A 19,295-nucleotide genomic window follows, 5' to 3' on the forward strand; every position below is an offset into this window, starting at 1 on the left:
CATAAGTAAAAAAAAAAAAATAAGGAGAAAAAATGTTGCTTTTGGATTTGTGCAATAGCTGGCCCTTCAGAAGTCTCATAGTTACACCAAAATTATGTAAAGCATGCCATCGTTGCAGTTAAGCAAGATGAACTGCATGCATGAGTGTGTGTGTTTGTGTGTGTGTGTGTGTGTGTGTGTGTGTTACTGGCTCCTCCGTTAATTGAGAGTGCTCAAGGCAATTGCATTTCCACTTGGAAGCAAGACTATTACTGACCGTTTGACCCTTGCCAACAAAGATCCACTCCATTGAGCTCTTTTCCTCTTTCCTTAAACTGATGAAAGAAAGTGAGAGATGAAAACTGCTGTAGTCTATTTGCATCTCAAAAAGTGAAGGTCTGTAAACTTCCACCTGTAAAGCTGAACACGGCAGTTGTCTTCATGCTATATTGACGAGCGGTAGTATGCAGTGTCTGTGGTTTTCAGTAGTCCTTTTTTTTAAATTTAATCAGAGTGGGTATCCACTAAATAGTTAGAGGCAAAACACAAGAATGTTGGGACGCTCTCTTTGGAGGGAAGAGTCAGTGAACGGTCAGTGGGACAGCACTTGTTCTAAATCGCACCAAGACCATGTCTGGCTTATTTGTATGTAACGGTACACATATTACATGACCTAAACCTATCTAGGCTATATCACAGTGGGGAATACATGTTCATGTCTCAGTCATGTTTGCTGTTTGTGCATGATTTTGCATGATTTTACACGACTATGCATTGCACTGTGGTGCTGTTATGACTGTCTGAAGGAAATTATTGTTTGGATAGAAGCTTGCAGTCTGTCGCTTGAATGAGCAGAGGATGACTGTGAGAGAGATTCTTTCCTAACAGACTCCATCAAACACACCACAGTGACTGGCATCATGGTCAAGTGAGCTCTTACCAGCAGATAGGGAAAACATCTATAAACATGGCGCTGTAAAACGACAACTGCTCTTGAGAGTGTGTGCAGAACTCATAGTTTCTGCCTCATTTGGACTCAGACAGCCAACTGTAGCCTCTGTGAAATACTGGAGTAAGGAGCTGTTGACTGTCACTCTTTTTGTCATGTTTATAAGCTGTTTAATAAGCAGAGCAAAACTGTATCTTGAAGTTTAAAGAAAACGAATGTGTTTACTTAAAAGCATATAGCAATGATGAATGAAATCTCTAAAAGAATGAAGACTGTTAAAATGAGAAAATAAACCAAACTTTTTATCATGTCTTGACTTCGTTTTCCCTTGGGTTTAACGTGTTATGTTTTGCTTTGTATATTTCTCTTCACCACTTTGTGAGCACCTCAATTCTTAAATCCTCAAACATTGTTCAGTTTGCTAATGCATACTGACCGCTAAAACACTGCAAGGACATTTAAAAAAAAAAAAAAAAATTAAACTGGAGCACTGAGCTGCTAATTAAAATGAATGAAAACATTTCTCCGATCACTGTTATCTGATGTGTGTCAGCTAATCCAAGACTTAAAGGCCTCTTTAGCAACAAAAAAGAAGGAACATATGTTCTTCCTGCATGTTACAGACTAAAGCAAGGGTAAATTAAGACTTAGATCTAGTTCAATGGATCTGGCACGTAATACTGGATATATCTTTTAGTACTAAATCAACTCTTCAACAAACAGCTCTCACAGTTTATCCACATGGCTGGAAAATATGTCAGGCTGCAGCTGGGTGTTTAGCATATAAGCATAAATAGCAGGGCGCATGTCTATGCAGCTGTCTGCTTAGCTATGATGTCAAGAGGTTCTTTCTCTTATCAAAGGGCAAGCGCCTGCCCGTCTCCAGAGTCGATGTGACTGAATGGTCATAATCAGATGGGCTAAGCTACAGAGCAATGAGCCCATCTGGGATGAGCAATAAAACTCACATCTGCCATGGCTAGTAAAGAAAGAGGAGAGCTTAATATTCACACCAAAGGAGCCAATAGTGATTATATAGCAGAAAGCCAACGTTCTCCTCCAGTTAACCGGCTATTGAACGTTAATTGCGTGTTCAACATACATCCTCCAGGAAAGAGATGAATAGTTCAACAGAACCTCAGCAAATGAATGCGTTACATCAGCTAATGTAACTACCATAAACGTTCCGCTTAACCACTCTAGTTTGGTGTCTTGTGATCCCACAGTTTATAATACTTCCTTTAAACCCAGAACCCTCTTCCTCAGCCTGATCTGGACATAGTCACTATTGAGTGAATGCCATCTGTCTCACCAGAGCATCCTGTCTGGAGAAAAATGTGTATAATCAATATTAATCAGCCTTCCACATATCATGTCTACCTTGGAGGGACAGAAGTGGTCAGTGATAGGAAGCAGGCACTAAGGAACCGCTAAGAGCAATGGGAGGCATCCTTAACAGTCTTAAAAAAAAAAAAAAAAAAATTTAACACAGTGGAAAATACAGCAAGCGAGAAGAGACTCCAGGTCTATACCTTTAGGGCCTTCCACTGAATCAGAAAGGAAGGAAGGAAGTTTGATTTAATTAGCTGCTTTCTGGTTCTAGTAGTAATTACCTGACTCTCACAAAGCACATTTGAATTTCTAATTCACTTTTAAGAGAGAACACCATTTAACTGAACATCTACACTATTTTCCTTTGTAGTCAAGCAAACTGGTGCACTGAAACTCAGCAATCCGGCCTTTAAACCATTAAGAATGTTGTCCTTTTGCCCACATAAAACTGGAAAAAGCAAGCAAAGGAACAGAGGCCTTGTTCATCAGATATTATGTTGATTGCCTTGCAATTCAGAGCTTTTAGCAGCTTATACTGAAGTAACCTAAAATGAAAATAAAGCCAAATTCATCCACGCAGCTTAAGGTTTGTGGGAAATTTTAAATTTAAATGAAAATTATCCAAGAAGTGACAACAGTCTTTTGTGTAGACCTTTTATGTATACTATTTTTATGATTTCTTTGACTACAGGTCTCTCCCCCCTCTTTCTCTCTTTATAAATAATCTTTGCGAATGTTTGGAACTTGACAAAAACTGCTTTCTGGTTTCTTTTTACATCTTGAATGCAGAATGACATGGGCAGTCCTATGCTGTTTAGGGTCATATAAACAACTGAAAGTATCAATACTTGCATACATAGGGCAGATTTAGTCCTCTTACTAACATATAAAATTCTACATGGGCTTGCGCCGGCCTACCTATCTGGATTAATTACACCCTATATTCCCCCTCGCACCCTGCGCTCTCAAGATTCTGGACTATTAGTCGTTCCAAGAGTTAAAAAGAAGTCCGCTGGCTACCGAGCCTTTTCCTACCACTCTCCCTTCCTCTGGAATAGTCTACCTACAGGAATTAGGGAGGCAAACTCTCTTCATACTTTTAAAACCAAACTAAAGACTTATCTATTTTCTCTAAATTATGGATAATATAATTTTGATTTGACTTTGTTATGGGCATGTAAAGCCCCTTGAGACTAAAAAATAGTGATATTGGGCTCTAAATAAACTTGTATTATTATTATTATATTATTACATGTCAACCACTGGCAAACTTAATTCAGTTGATGTTCCAGCATAGGGTTTCAACACCATGAGCTAGATCAGTTCTTGTGCCATTAAATAATTTAGCTCCATTGGGTATTTCTGCGAACCATTTCTATAGTTTCATGGAAAAAGCTATGGTTTGTCTCACTAGTGGAAACCAAATAAGATTTAAAAGACCTAGTGACTACATGCCTGAGGCTATCTACCCATAACTGGATCAGTTTGGATCTAGCTAGATGAAACCTGAAGTTTCTGAAGATATTACCAGATTTATCATGCTCCAAAGGAGTTTAAATCTTCCAAAGCAACGATATTTCTATGACATTTAGCATTTGTACTGTCATTAACTATGCAATGTCATTTTAAGCTGCCGCTTTTAATTGAAGAGTTTTTCTTTTCTGTAAAGTTTGCTTTTTGCAAGTAGTACAAGGTATCACAAGATCACAACAGCCCATATTTTATGCTGATAACATTTACTGAGATACTGCTATGGATGAGTTAATGAGTGGACTTTTAAAAGTTGTTTAGGCCTTTAACCTTACATAAGAAATATAAACTTATATCAGAACAAGTCAATAAGAATAGTATTCATAGTCCATTCTGTTAGTAATGTGTGGAAAGCATATAATTCATGAGCAAGGACATAATGTAACACTCTTATAGCTCCAATGCAAACAACATGCATTCAACCCCATGATACCACATAATGGACAGTGGAAGCAATAATAGGACAGACAGATAGATAGATAGATAGATAGATAGATAGATAGATAGATAGATAGATAGATAGATAGATAGATAGACAGACAGACAGACAGACAGACAGACAGAGAGGGAGGGGGTTATCACATCAGTGTGTCATCCTTGTGTAAAAGAATAAGAATGATATAAATAAGCATGATCACTGAGTTTTCTCTGACAGGATGCCAGAAAAAGAACATTATAGACTTGTCAGATTAAATGTGATAAAAGGTTAACTGAATTGCATTTCTAATAGATAATATTAACCACAATTATTCAAAGGAGACTAGCCAATTCATGTGTGCATGCATGCTGAGTGCTCAAGATGCACATACATAAATAGCCATAAAGACCTTTCCATGCAACTTTATAATTTGGTGTTTATTTATGGCTCAGGATGTAACAACCGATGACCTACCATCACATTCCTCATACATTTCCACTCAGCTGAAGGAGAGGGTACAGAGGATGACAGATTGATCAAAAACACCTGGACAGACTTTAAAGTAATTTTACCCAAATTTATAAGGACACCATACATTTAGACAAAGCCTGGTCAACACTTAAATATTTCTTTTCTTTTTTTCATGCATTTTGCTTTAATAAAACGGTTGTGTAGATGTTGTTGTAGGTGGTGTTGTTGTTTTTCACAGAACAAATGTAAGAATGTGTGCGTGGAGACGATATCTGCACTGCGGAGCGTGAGCAAATAAATTATGCATGGATGTGTGTGGCACATTTCACTTCATCTCTCTACCCCCTCACTTATCCACGCACACGCACATGCACACTCACACACACACACACACACACACCCGCACACACACTCCCGCACACACACTCACACACGCACTCACACACACACACACACACACACACGCACACACACTCACACACACACTCACACACACACACACACACACACACACCCGCACACACACTCACACACACACACACACACACACACACACACATTAGCCTTCTCATTCACATATACACAGACATGTACACAGAAGACAGAGACAATGTGTGTAATGATAGTGTGTGGCACAGGAGGAGAGCCTGATACTAGCAGGTAAATGAGTCCCTAGTGGCGGAGCCCAGGCTCTCGTCACTCACAGAGAGTGAAGCGAAAGAATTCAGTTTGGGAACGGGAGCATCTTTCAGCTTGTGCCATGAACTCATTTTTCATGATTATTTAATTGGGTTGCTGTATTCATGATGAAAGTACAAGACAGTTCATTTTTTTTAAACACATATAACACTCAGTACAAACTGTAAATGCAGTCAGAATAGAAATGACGTGATATCGTAATAACACTGAAGTACTATGCCAAAATAAATGTAATCTGGTAGAGCATCTTTACTTTATTTTCGGGTATTACAGCACTAACAAGAAATAAGAATGTCTCAGGCTAATCTGACCCCTCCCCCCTGCTCTCACATACACACACACACACACACGCGCATACACACACACCAGGTTTATTGCAATGGGGTCAAACCTGTATTCATCAACAAATGTGTGCCAGTACTTCCGCTTTGAACAAGCCCTTGACAATTTCCCCATTGGTTGGTATCTGGTAATTATTGTGCGCACCATCTGCTACTGAACCCATAAGGTGTTGGGAATATCTTGGCCAAATGAAGAGACTGGAACAGTGAAACCATTTCACATTCCACAGTGAGGCTATTTTTAGCAGCCCCCCAACCCCCACCCCACCCCCAGGGGAGCTTATGGGGCTTCACCTCGCATGGCTGGGTATGATTAGAATTGAATGAGGAGCTCACAACACACACAAAATTCACAAACAGACACACAGAGACACACACACACACACACACACACACACACACACATGCATGCACATCTCTCTCTTTCTCTTTTTTTTTCCTTCTATCACACTCTCCCATACATACACAAACCCACACAAACCCAGGAAAAGAAAAAAAAAAAACTCATTGCGGTTCACGTGCAATCTCATTAGTGCTAATTTGCACGTATAACCATATGCACATGCAAGTGAAGGTGCCATAATGTGTAACCGAATGTGGTTTAAAGCTCTGCTTCTCCCAACACTGTTCCTCCACACTCTGGCACCAGCAAACTCCAACATATGTGTTGTTGATGTCGTGTTCCCTGCCCTGTGGCTCTGGGTGAACTGTTGGACAGAGAGACTGGCATGGAGCCTGGCATCACGATAGGAGTCGCTGAACGAGCATGATGTTACCTTTGTTGATGCCCACCCACAGATTCATCTCGCCGTTCTAACAGCCTGCAGATACTGAATCAGTGGGCTGAGGACATACAAGCCAGATCTTTGAATAATAAACACATAACAAGTGCTGGAAAATCCTCTAATGAATGGCCATGTCACTCAGACACCTACAAATACAACGTTCTACTCCGGATGGTGAGGAAAATAATAATTTGCGTAGTGTGAAAATTGAAATTTAATGCTTTTATTTTTTCACACAGTCTCTCTCTCTCTCTCTCTCTCTCTCTCTCTCTCTCTCTCTCTCTCTCTTTCTCTCTCTCTCTCTTTCTCTCTCTTGGTGTCTTCAGTTGTAATTATCAGGGAGAAATTATTTTCATTGCCTTTTGAATAAATAGAATGGCTTAAAAAGAGTACAGATGAATGGATGGAATCAATGTATTTGCACAACCAGCAGGTGGTCTTTTGTTAAGCCCCATTAAATCCTGTTTATGCTCATTGTGAAGAAATACAAAAACACGCTACATTTCCTCATTAAAGCTCATTATCCACAAACATTGGGAGGCAGCAGGAAGTCCGTCTGTTTTTGATGGTTTGTTGTCTGATTTGTGTATCATTCTTCCTTTGATTAGAGGGGCTCTCATCACGTGAGAGGTGTTATAAATGTATTTGGGTTATCAGTGGTGTATTTGCCTGGACAACACTGAGCGTAGATGTCTTACATGAGTTTCAACAACAACCGATGTTATGACATTTTATAGTAATGTGTTATAGAAATGTTGCAGTTTTTGTTTCTCTCTGTTGTTCATGCATCCTGTGCTTCAGCCCTGACAACACTACTCGATGATCCCAGAAATGACAACTGTGGCCGAGTCGCTTTACATATACCTTGATTTACAGTGTGCTCAATCACCTTGATACAAATACTGATCACATTTTGTCATATCCGCACTCCACACATTTACGCTACTAACTGCCGGCTGTCACTGAGACAAATTTCTGAACATCGTGTTTTTTTTTTTACAGTTGTAACAAAAGCTAATTTACTCTTTATATCAAAAGTCGGTTATGATTCCCAGTCACTGGTATGAGAGATTCAAATATGAATATTATTGTTGTAAAACTACCCTTCAGCAGGTGCACCAGCTGTAAAAAAGTTCATACAAATCTTTCTGTGAATTACACCTCTAACACCTTACATTCATATCAACGGTGTTTTCATATTTTTCTGTTACAGACAGCTAAAGGTAAATGAGTGCAGGTATTGTTCTATGCCATAATAGTTATGTTAATAGTTTTGTCCTCTGTGTGAAAAACTATCAGCATCCTAAAATATTTTTTTGTCCTCAATACACAGGGATGACCGGCCAAATGTATGGTGTATCAAATTTCACTTGAAAATGTGGAAATTAAATCTTTTCTTACCCGATCCAATCCCCTAAAAAAGTGCAATGATGCAATGTAAGTGCAACCGTAATACAGTGCATAGTGTTTCCCTAAGACAAGACAAGAGATTGAGCATTTGCTTGGACATGGTTTACAGTATGATGTAAAACGTTGTGGGGGAAAAACAACAACAACAACAATAAAAAAAAAACAGATGGAGGCTGCAGTCTAGTGGGCCTGAATAAACAGAAAGTCAAAGAGACTGCGGTGCTAGACAGATACATTGGCTCTATTCAGACATCGGATAAGTAGCACAGGGGTGGTTGCTGTCTCATCCAGGGGCAACAGATGAGCCTCCTTAAGTCTTTATTCCAACCCCACCTACATCCAGCCTCTTTGAAACGAAGAACGATTCTGTGGTCAATGCAATCAATACATTCATTCAGCACCACTGTAAGAGACGACAGTCACCGCAGGAAACCCGGGCATGAAAATGAGTCAACCACATGCAAAAAATGAACATTTTGAAAGGAGGACAAAATGTGCAAGAACCAGGGTCTGTGAATCTATAAACAATGAGGACCGAGGTGCGCATCTGTGACCAATTCAACGCGCAGAAATCGGTTTTAAACAGATTGGTCCGATACATAAATCAGCCAGATTAGCTGATGGCAATTTTTTTTTTTTTTTTTTTTTTGAGCGATCGATAGCTGCTGCGTTAAGAGGAACATTTGGTTGGTTAGTCATTTATCAAGTGTCCACCTGACCCCTTTCTGCTGAAAACACACGAATGCATGCAAGCACATACAATCCAAGACCATATCACCACCTAACTGTTTCTTCCCTCCGACCCACACAGGCACACCCCCAGAGGCATCAGCTAAGTCAAGCACATACTTGAGCTTTTAAACACGGCTGTGCTGTTGTTGTTTCCATTTCACTGAGATTGTGGGCTTCAGCTTCATCCCTCTGTTGCATTCCTGTTGAATCCACTAATAGCAGCAATTAAGACAAATGACTATTTTGTCACTGGGGTGGGAAACTGCTGGTATGTTAAAAGGCTACAATTGGCCAAATAGGTTAGCATTATAGCTGTCAGTGAACTGTGTTGATGGTTTCTATTTCCTTTTTGTGTGGGTGTGTGTGTGTGTGTTGTGAATGCGATAAAGAGAGCAGAAGACCCAAAGAAACCGTCTGCTCAGCCAAAATGAAGTTTCATTTCCTATCATAGCACTCTTGCTGTAATTCATGTTACCTAGAGCAAGATGGAAAAAAAAAAAAAAAATTCAGCAGTCATAATTCATCATCTTTGTTATTTAACTAAGAGCGTTTCGATGTCCAACAAATGGTCAGTCTAACAGCGGAGGATATCCTGCAGACAGCTGAATATCCCCATACATCTAAAAGCCTGGCCTCCCGACTCGACACGCAATTACAAAACATTCTTGTTGCGTTCTGACAACGTTGAGGGAACATTGCTGCACTGCAGCAGGGCTGGAGGAGGGCGTTATGTGCTTGTCGATGGACTGCCGCAGAGCAAACGCTGCTTTCCTCAGGGGAGTGGTGGAGATGGAGTAGCGCAGTGCAGCCTGTCTTGATGTACGAGCCTATAAACTCCGCACAGCCTCACCCCTGCTCGTCTCTCAATGGCTAATGAATCTGGGGAGGTTTTAATCGGGCCAGCGTTCACTTCAGTCACCTGCACCATATGGGTTTTGAGGGCCCCATAAGAACAACAGGAAGCTTTTCGTACTCACTGTGGTCTGACCATATACAGGTCCTTTAAAGACGCAGTTACTGGGAAACCGTTTGCTTCGTGATAGTCATTTATTATGCCGTTCTACCAAAAACATGATCACATAAATATGTAATCCTGGACTGGATTAGAAAGGGCTTTTTTTTTTTTTTTTCTTTTTTGCTGTGTTGAGCGGATGGCTCGTCTTTTTCCCTGATTTTATTTTTTTTTATGTTATTTTTGTGGTCTATGACTTCAGTAGACCAATGTAGAATCTGATGACAAACCGTCCCTCCCGCAAAAAGGTCTCTGCTCTGTATGAGATCATTGTCCGTGCATTCTGGGTATGGTCTATCCTTCAATGGAGGTTTAAAAACCTTTCAAAGAGGAATATGAAGGACGTCATTGGATGATCTGTTTTTGGGCAACGAACTGGATCAAAGGATTAGGGCATCGCTATGGGGGCCCAGCAGTGAGGTTCTGAGTTTGAAGCACATCTTGACTCTAATTTTAACCAGCAGAATGATATGAGGAGTGAACATGCCAAGAGCAAATACACCTTCTGATTCGAATGAGTCCATCTGCTGCCATCACTCTGTAAGCTGATTAACAGCATATCCTACTGTGAAAAGACACTCTTTCTCATGGAAATAGGGAATGACATGTAAAGATGTTTCTTTAAAAAAAAAAAAAAAAGTTTAATGCCCTTATGCAATAGCTGTTAGACTTTATCAGTCACTGTAGTGCTCTCACTTTCTGCCTTAGTGACAGAAAATTGCATATTACTACTCTCACTGCAGCTGGTCTATGTGAGACTGTGTGAGGCACAGAATTTTCCAGAGTGGCATACAAGAACAACATCCAAATCCACCCGACAGAAGTAAAAGAAGAGATAACCAATTATCTTCTCTGTTGGGTTTCGGACTAGTGTCTAGTTTGAGGTAACTTTTTTTTCTCTGAAGTTCTGCAAAGCTTTGATTTTCCACACCCTCGGTTATTATTCTTCTATCATTGTCATAACCCCCCCCCCCCCCCCCCCCCCGTGTCGATGTTAACGTGCAGCTGCAGGTGACCTCTGACTTCTCCTCACATGGCTGTGAACAATAGGAAGGCTTTCTGAGATTCCTGAGCCCTCCACCCGCTTATGCAATCTGCAGGCCTTGAGCCAGCACAAACTCTGAATCCTGTGTACACGACAAGTGAGCCAAGGAACTTAGTTTATACAGTCACATGCGGCTTAATACGATAAGGACGTCAAAAGCTGTGGAACCGGCCAGACTGAACTTACAAAATGTACCAGGACTGTGAGGATGAATTGGAAAGATAGATAGCTCCTTTCCTTTTTATCATCACGTCATAAATAACAACTCTCGCTCTCGCTCTCTCTCTCTCTTTCTCTCAGCAAGAAGAATGGTTATTATTTTATGCAATATGTCATTGCAAAATATGATTGTCAGCCTTCACCACACTTACTTGTTGACCATTGACTAATTCATTTAAATACTCAGATAAACAAGAGAATTCACTGTAGTTTCTCCTATAGATGAGTAATGCATTCTCATTTCACTGGCTTAGGAACACTGATAAATAAATACACGTGACGTCCTTCCATGTGCATCTGGTTTTTTGATGTACTATGAACTTAATGGGAGATTAGACAACTAAGTTCTAAATGAGAGTCCACAACTAATTATCTTGACATTATGTTAGATCAGTAACATTATCTGTGATTGAACTTATAATGAACACTCTCTAGGGCCCTAAGCTGAGCTCCACTGGTGGAGGGTGTGTCACTGTGGATCATATGGCATGACTCTATTGTAGGATACAGGATTGATTAAGATGGCATTTAAAAACAGGGACACATTGACCAATGATGCCGATATGGGAAAAGGCCAAGCTACATGACTATTGCTAATATGCCTCCTGAGCCTATGGCTGTGTATAGCATAGCTACAACTACAATTCATGTAAGGCGTGTAAAGAACTACCATTGTTCATATCAGACTCTTCCTCACGTAGGACGTGGTTCTTGTTTTGAAGTAAAGTAGATTTAAGGCCGTGATGCCACAGGGTCATCAGCTCTTTGCATCAATCAAATGTACAACATAAGAGTCTGTCTCGGACTCACTAATGCAATGAGGTCAGAAAAGATTGTTTTAACACCCTGTACTGAAACTGATTAAATCTCTTGCATGTTGTTCAAATGGCTGTGAGTCATTGGGTTGAACTGTTGTCACCAGCAATATGTTTTCTGTCATGACATCAGAAATGACATCAAATGTATGCTACCATTATGAGATATTCCCAATGAGAAGACTAGCACAAAATCTAATTTCCAAATGATCGTCAGATTCAAAAGAGGTGTTTGTGAGTTCATGGCTATGTCCACGTAACACTGACAACACCAGCGGTTTTATTCTGATCGTGGTTTATCGTGTTATTTTTATTACGTTGCTGGTAGTGAGTAGAATAGACAACAGGCAGGAGGCCTTTGGAGTGGTTGATGAATACTAAAACCTGGTTGAATACTGCCCCCTTTCTGTTAAATTCCTCACTTGTGACATACTTCCCCCGCTACCAGTCCCTCCCATTCTCCTTATTTGGATTGCAAAAGTACTTTGCAATGGAAATCTCACATGCCACGGTTGTGCGAGTGGGCAGTGCCTTGTGCTTTCTGGCAAACCTTCAAAACCAGGCACAATTTCCTCTCTTTCTATCTGTTTCTCTGCCTTCTCCCTTTGAAATGCCAAACGGCGAGAAATAATTTTCACGTGAGAGAAAAACATGAGCTATAGCAAGATGTTTGTGTGTCTGTATTTGCATGTGTTTGTGTCTGTGTCATTTCTGTGCGTCAGCCTGAATCTATGTACTACTTTTCCTGCTTATGATTATATTCTAAACGGTGATGTGTTACTTTTCATTCTATCATCGCTATGAAAAAATACAAATAAACTCTGTTCGTGGGTGTTACAGGCCAGTTATTCCTTTTTCTCTGAATGTTTTTCAGAAGTATTGTTTGGAGCTAGATTCCCATCAACACCGCACATTTAGCACCAGGAGTATAATACAACAATTAAAAATATCTCTCAAAGTCACTGAAAGGTCCATGTTGTTCAGTGACTGTAAGAAAGAATAGAAAAGTTAATTAAAATAGCTTTCTTTTTCATTTGTAGCACTCAGCAAAACATAGCTTTCTGGATCATGTGATTGTAAGTGTAAACACTAAACTAAACATCTTCACACTGATGATTCAGAGCTGATGGTGCTCAGTCAAATCAGAGGGGCAGAGCCCATGTGAATATGAATCCATTGTATGTCTCTGTATGTCTCTGAGTTCTGAAGCGTAGTTTCATTAATGTCAGACTTTGGAGACCGACTGTATCACTGCCCAGAGGATATATAAGTTATCTGTTAGTACATATAAGACGTCTGTTGGTTAGATTTATGTATGACTGAGTTTGATCTAGCTATTGTTTTATATACAAAAGGCCTAGAGAGCAGGTGGAGACTGTACATAACTTGGTCAGTGTGGGGTAGAAGATTTGTGGTAGCGACTTTGCAGTGTCTCACACTCCTTTTTGGTTTTACGAGCTTAACCCCATTTAATGGCTGGAATGACATTAACAGATAAAGCCAGGTGATGCTACCTGGAGGGTGTGACCAGAACAGGAAGAGACAGTCTTTGACTTGCTGTTGTGGTTATCTCTTCTCCTATTGATAAGCACTATGGTGGCCAGAGCAAGAAGAGACGATCTTTGACCTCACATCCTCAAGCCTAGGCTGCCACAGACACTGCTCCTGCTTTGTTCCAGTTAATCCTTCGTTTACCTTACCAATCCTCATTTTCATTTAAGTTTTGAATTCCTGAGCATTGTGTTCTTTCATTGTTTTGTAATAAATATTTCTTAAGTCCCTGAACAACATCTTTATGTGGATCTTGGACTGTTTTGGGTGGGGAGAGTCGGGGCATAGTAACCATAACCATAGTGGTTACCAACAGGAAAAGAAATAACCACTACAGACTCTCTCTAAAAGAGATAAACAAATGAATGTGCTCTGTCATACACATGTGTTGATTTAAATATTTCAGTGAGAATGTCCTCCTAATGTCCCTGTCCCAAACTAAGGGACAATAACTTAAACTTACTCATAACAAAAGAAATAACTTGACAGTTTATATCTTACAAAAACACAACATGGAACTCTTGGCCAGGGAATCCAAGAAATTCTTGGTCATATATTAAAAAAAATCATAATAATGGCTCATTCATTACAGAGGTGTATATTGATGTATATTTAGTAAAAAAAAACTATGCTGATTAATCATACCATAAAGTTAAAATATATTTCTGGCAATAGACATGCATAAAGGAAAATATGAGAGCACTGCGTATGAAAATAAAAGACAAAACTGATTTGTTGACTGTTTGAGGTTACATTTATACCGAAATTCTCCTTTTATTTTACACTGTTATAAACTAAAATCAACTAAAGAAAAGTGACAGCAGGTGGCGCTCTGAGACAGATTAGAGAGAGGAAGAATGCATCAGCCCCACCCATCCTGTTACATACTTGGTTTTGGAGGAAGAAACAGTCTGTCCGAATTAGAACACACAAAGAAACAAACAAAAAAAATAGTAAAAGCGTGATTCAGAGCTGACATAAAACAGATCAGTAACAACATAAGCTTCTGGTAATATGGCTATATGATGGTGTTGCAAACATAAAAAAAAATATCTGAAAAAAAATGCGACCATTTCTATTCTTCGTCTATGCTTGAGTAAAAGCAAGGGGAAAAACGTCTGTCCCTTAAAGGAGGGGACCCGGGTGTCCTGAGTCAGACAGAGAAACGGAAGAGAGGGAGACAGAGTGATATGAGTGTGCTTGTGAACAGACTGAGATAAGGTACGGTACTAATGTAAAGTGCTTCTGCATGCCATATCCTTTTTGTCCCCATTCAAAGCTGTCCAATTCTGCTGTACTTCTCTTTCCATTCGCTTGCACAACTCTCACACTGGCCTGGGAAAGAATTAGACTTATACATGTTTCCTCTTCTACATGTCGAGTGACTGACTGCCTCTTTTCACTAGACTGGGCCCAGGTTTACAGTATTCTCCCCAGATCCATTCCTCATATATAAACTGCTCCCCCAGACCAAGCAGTGGGAGTCACTACTGCAGTGACAGGGAGACTCCCACCAGCTACCCACCTAAAAACTCTGCTAAAAAATGACTCAACTGATGAATGTGAAATCGGGCCTGGGATACAGTGTGCCGTGTTCTCCGAGGCAGTGCCAACATGCAGTAATTCCACAGACTTTATCAGCGCTCATACCTGCATGTATCAGCACGTCTCTGTGGCATCTGGAACAATACACACAGACAAACACATGCATACACGTGCACACACACATACATACAAACACACATACACACAAACACACACATGCACACACACACACATACATACACACAAACACACACACACACACACACACACACACACACACACACTGTCTGAAATGATCATCTTAAACTTTGCATGAAGTCTTTCAGTGACTGCTGAGCCACTTGCTTTCATTTTCCGCCAAATCTTCTTTAGTTTCAACTGTTGAAAAAAAAAATCAAGACAGAATTTAAAATTTTCAACCTTATATTTTAAACCTCATCACAACTCCGCTAATACAATTTGGAGAATGCTTTTGTGTTTTTGAAATATGTGCCATAATTTTTAACCAGGCTCTTCTCTGCACATTGTTTATCCCACCTGTTTTGGTCTCTGCATTTCCAGACACCAGAGAAACAATTCTTCCAGCAGACCCTTAAGCATCAATCAAAGGTGGAATAAATACTTACTGCCTTGTCATCGTCAAAAGTGTTAACACAAATACAACATCAGCTGTTGTTTGTGAGACTATTTATCAGGCCTGGGGCTTCACAGAACAGACAGACATTAACATCTCGTGAGTTATGTAAGCAGCACAAAATGGGCCCCGTTTCCCAAACACAACTGAGTTTTAACTGTCTTATATGACTTTATGTAAACTGCAAACTGCAACCGCCCTTCAAATCCTTGGAGGACGAATACAAAGTAACAAGGCTGAGCTGGGCTAGGATCCTTTCCAATTCCCAAAATGAACACCATCAGAGGGAAGGAAAGGTGCTGCCTGGTTCAGGACGAGGTGAGAACAGCAGTGGAAGAGACGAGAACCTGCAAGGCAGTGGGAATGAAGCAAAAGGGAGCTTGAACAAGATGGGAGAACGCCGTGGAGAGGAGGGTAACCAGGGCTGAGCTTTGGAGAGCCGAGCCACACCGCATCCAATTTCTCATCCGGGCAATGTGTGACGTGTGTCCAAACTCATCAAATCTGCACACACGAGGCAAGCAGAGACACCAGTTTGCCTGCTGTGCTCCAAGCGAGGAACCCTGGAGCACATCCTCAGCTGCTGCACATAGGCACTTGGAGAGGGACGGTACAGATGGAGGCACGATCAGGTCCTGAAGACCATCACTGAAGCCATCAGCGCAGGAGCTGAGTGGGTGAAGTTGGCCTGACCCTCCAAGCCAGTACTTTTGTCGGAGCCTGGGAGCAGCCAAAACCCACTGAAAGAACATTTGCGGGCATTCTGATCCCAGCGAGGGACTGGCAGCCGTTGGTGGGCCTTGAACCATACTGCAGACACCACCTTGCAACCAGACATTTTCCTTGTGTCTGAGTCCACTAAGCAAGTTGTGCTGCTGGAGCTGACAGTCCCTTGGGAAAACTGCTTAGAAGAGGCCTTTGAAAGGAAGCTTGCCAAGTACGCAGGACTGGTCAGCAACTGCCAGCAGGCTGGATGGAGAGCAAGGTGCCTTCCAGTGGAAGTTGGATACAGGAGATTTGCAGCCTGTTCTCTCGTCAGAGCTTTCAGAGCCTTTGCACAATACTGCACATGGAGCTCTAATAATTGAGCTCACTTATTATAGGTCCTACCTCTAAGATTTTTTTTATAAAGAATTTTTATATTAATCTTTCTCTTCTTTGGTAATGGAGGATTAGCGAAGTAAGAATTTCAACTGCCCTTTTTTGCTGTGCATATGACAATAAAACAATAAAAAGAGATGTGGGCATCAAGGGAAAGTGGAAGAGGAGAGCTATCCGCAGTACCACTGAAGTGGCAGAGAGGGCCACGAGATGACTGTGGCTCAAAAGAGGAGAGCCATGGAGTCAGAAGCAGCTAGGCACCTGGACACAAGCTGGGGTCTGATCAGCCCAGGCTGAGTCACCTGGAGGAGGGTGTATGATGTTGAAAGACCCGAAACACCCAATGATTCCAGGGACATCACTGGTGATGTGTCCAGAGGCACCAGTAGATGAATGGCCACGTGTAAAATGATAATGACTGATGTTTAACCATCTGAAATGATCTTATGTAAAATAATAATGACTGAGTTTTAGCTATCTGATGTGACCTTACGCAAAATGATAATGACTAAAGTTTAAGTATGTAAAATTAGATTAGATTAGATTAGATTCAACTTTATTGTCATTGTGCAGAGTACAGGTACAAAGCCAATGAAATGCAGTAGCATCTAACCAGAAGTGCAAAAGCATAGCATTATTTACAGGTAAGTGCAGGTAGTGAGTGAGTAGATAGTGTATCTACAGTATATACAGTATTATAGACAGAGGAGATACAGTATGTACAGCATATAAGACGATGGTGTGAAATATACAGGTATGTACATGTATATATATATTAATGGTGATCAGCACAGCGGTGAAGCTGACAGAGAAGACACAGGAGTGTATATGTATAGGCTGAATAGATATATTAGACAATTATATACAGTATGTTTATGTACAGTTTTAAATAGGGTACTCAGAACAGCATGAGCGGAAGCCAGTGCAAAAGGAGCAGAAAAACAGTGCATATAGTACAGAGATAGTGCAGTGGAGTGCAAATGCTGTGGTGTGGAGTTCAGCGCTGAGGTGTGGAGTTCAGCAGAGTCACAGCCTCATGGAAGAAGCTCATTATTGTTGACATTATGTAAAACAATAACGACAGAGTTTCAGCAGTATTTGTACTTACGCAACTTTAAAAGCTTTTTAACATAAATTAACAAATTAAACAATAGCAAAGCTTAGCTGTGAATGAAACAGAACCTTATCATACCTGGGATTCGACAAAATGTATGCATAAGACTAATGCTGGTATCCCAAACCAAAACAAAAATATTACCATTGCAATTAGGCATTGTGCTGTTTGCTGCCTGCATAAAGTTGGTCTGTTCACTTCGTGACTCTGTAACAGTGCCATTGACGAATATTTTCATAGTCATGCTCCACTGCTGAAACACTTCACTTATTTTCCTAATACCTTTTTTAACATTTTTACCATTGAACTGAAAATTGCGGACGAAATCCAAGACAGCATTTAATTTTTTTTTTTCAATTTTTCATTTAATATTATATATTATACATTATGTATTAAATATTATATATTTCATAAGACTATCATAGATTTACAAAAGTGAGAACACTTTTCAGGTCCTTCAGCATTTGCCCCAGAACTTATCTTTACCTTACTTATCTCGTCCTCCTCGAATACAATAATGTTCGTTTCATGTGATTCTCCAGGCGGCCCTATAACATCAACCAGAGTGAGTGTAAATACTGGTTTCTTTTAACCAACAATAGGGTTAACACAAATACTGGCTAACGTATTTCCATTATTTACATATCATCATTTGGCTCATTCTCACATTATTGCTATTCTTTTTTGTGCAATGTTTAAAAAATATGTTTAAAGGGTATTTTTAGGCTTTAACAAAAGAGTTGTCCTGTCACACCATTGTTCATCCTTTGGCCATCACTGACTGCAGACTTTTTTTGAAAGACAAATCGATTATTAAGAAAGCATATCAATTAATAGCCTTAAACTTAGAAAGATCACAGCATTATACAGTCTTTTTGTGGTTCCTACTATTATCTGGTTCAGTTTTTCCTTTGGCAACTTAAACAACAAACCACATGTACAATTATCCAATCTCACATATAAACCTGACAAAAATACAGAAAGGTTGTGAAATACACACCTGCTCAAGTGAATATATTAAGCAAAGTGTATGTACTGAGCAGATCTGAACTTATAAAACAGCAGAAAATTGGAAGCAGCAGAAACTGGGCCTAGTTCCGGTTAGTTGTGCGAGAAAAGCCAAATGTTTATAATGAGTATTTAACAGAACAAATGTGAGCTTATTAAACAGCAGATAGACATAACACGGTGTGTAGTAACATAATTCCCTGAAATAAGGCAGTGAATAAGGTCTGATACTTCACAGAGAAAAGAGACATGTGGCAATCATCAACATGTAATGCCAAGTCACGTGCACAACACAATCTGGGCCGAGCTTTCTGTAGGAAACACGGTTTAGCAAAAATGACCTTGTTCAAAATGATCATAGCTACACACAGCAGGGGATGGCAACAACAGTTTGGAAAATTATTGCTGCTCTTTACGAGTGAGTTTGAACAGCACTGATAAATATGAAGTTACAGGCACAAAGCTTTCGAAAATGTAAAGTCTGGCTCTTAATGAAATACATGCTTATCTTGTCTGGATTAAGACACCCAAAAGCCAAGGGAAGGGTACACTTTAGACTCATTCTGGTTTGTTCTGGTCTGTTCATTACTTAACTCAATAAAAGC

Source organism: Chanos chanos, chromosome 7, assembly GCF_902362185.1.
Source record: "Chanos chanos chromosome 7, fChaCha1.1, whole genome shotgun sequence".
Lineage (NCBI taxonomy): Eukaryota > Metazoa > Chordata > Actinopteri > Gonorynchiformes > Chanidae > Chanos > Chanos chanos.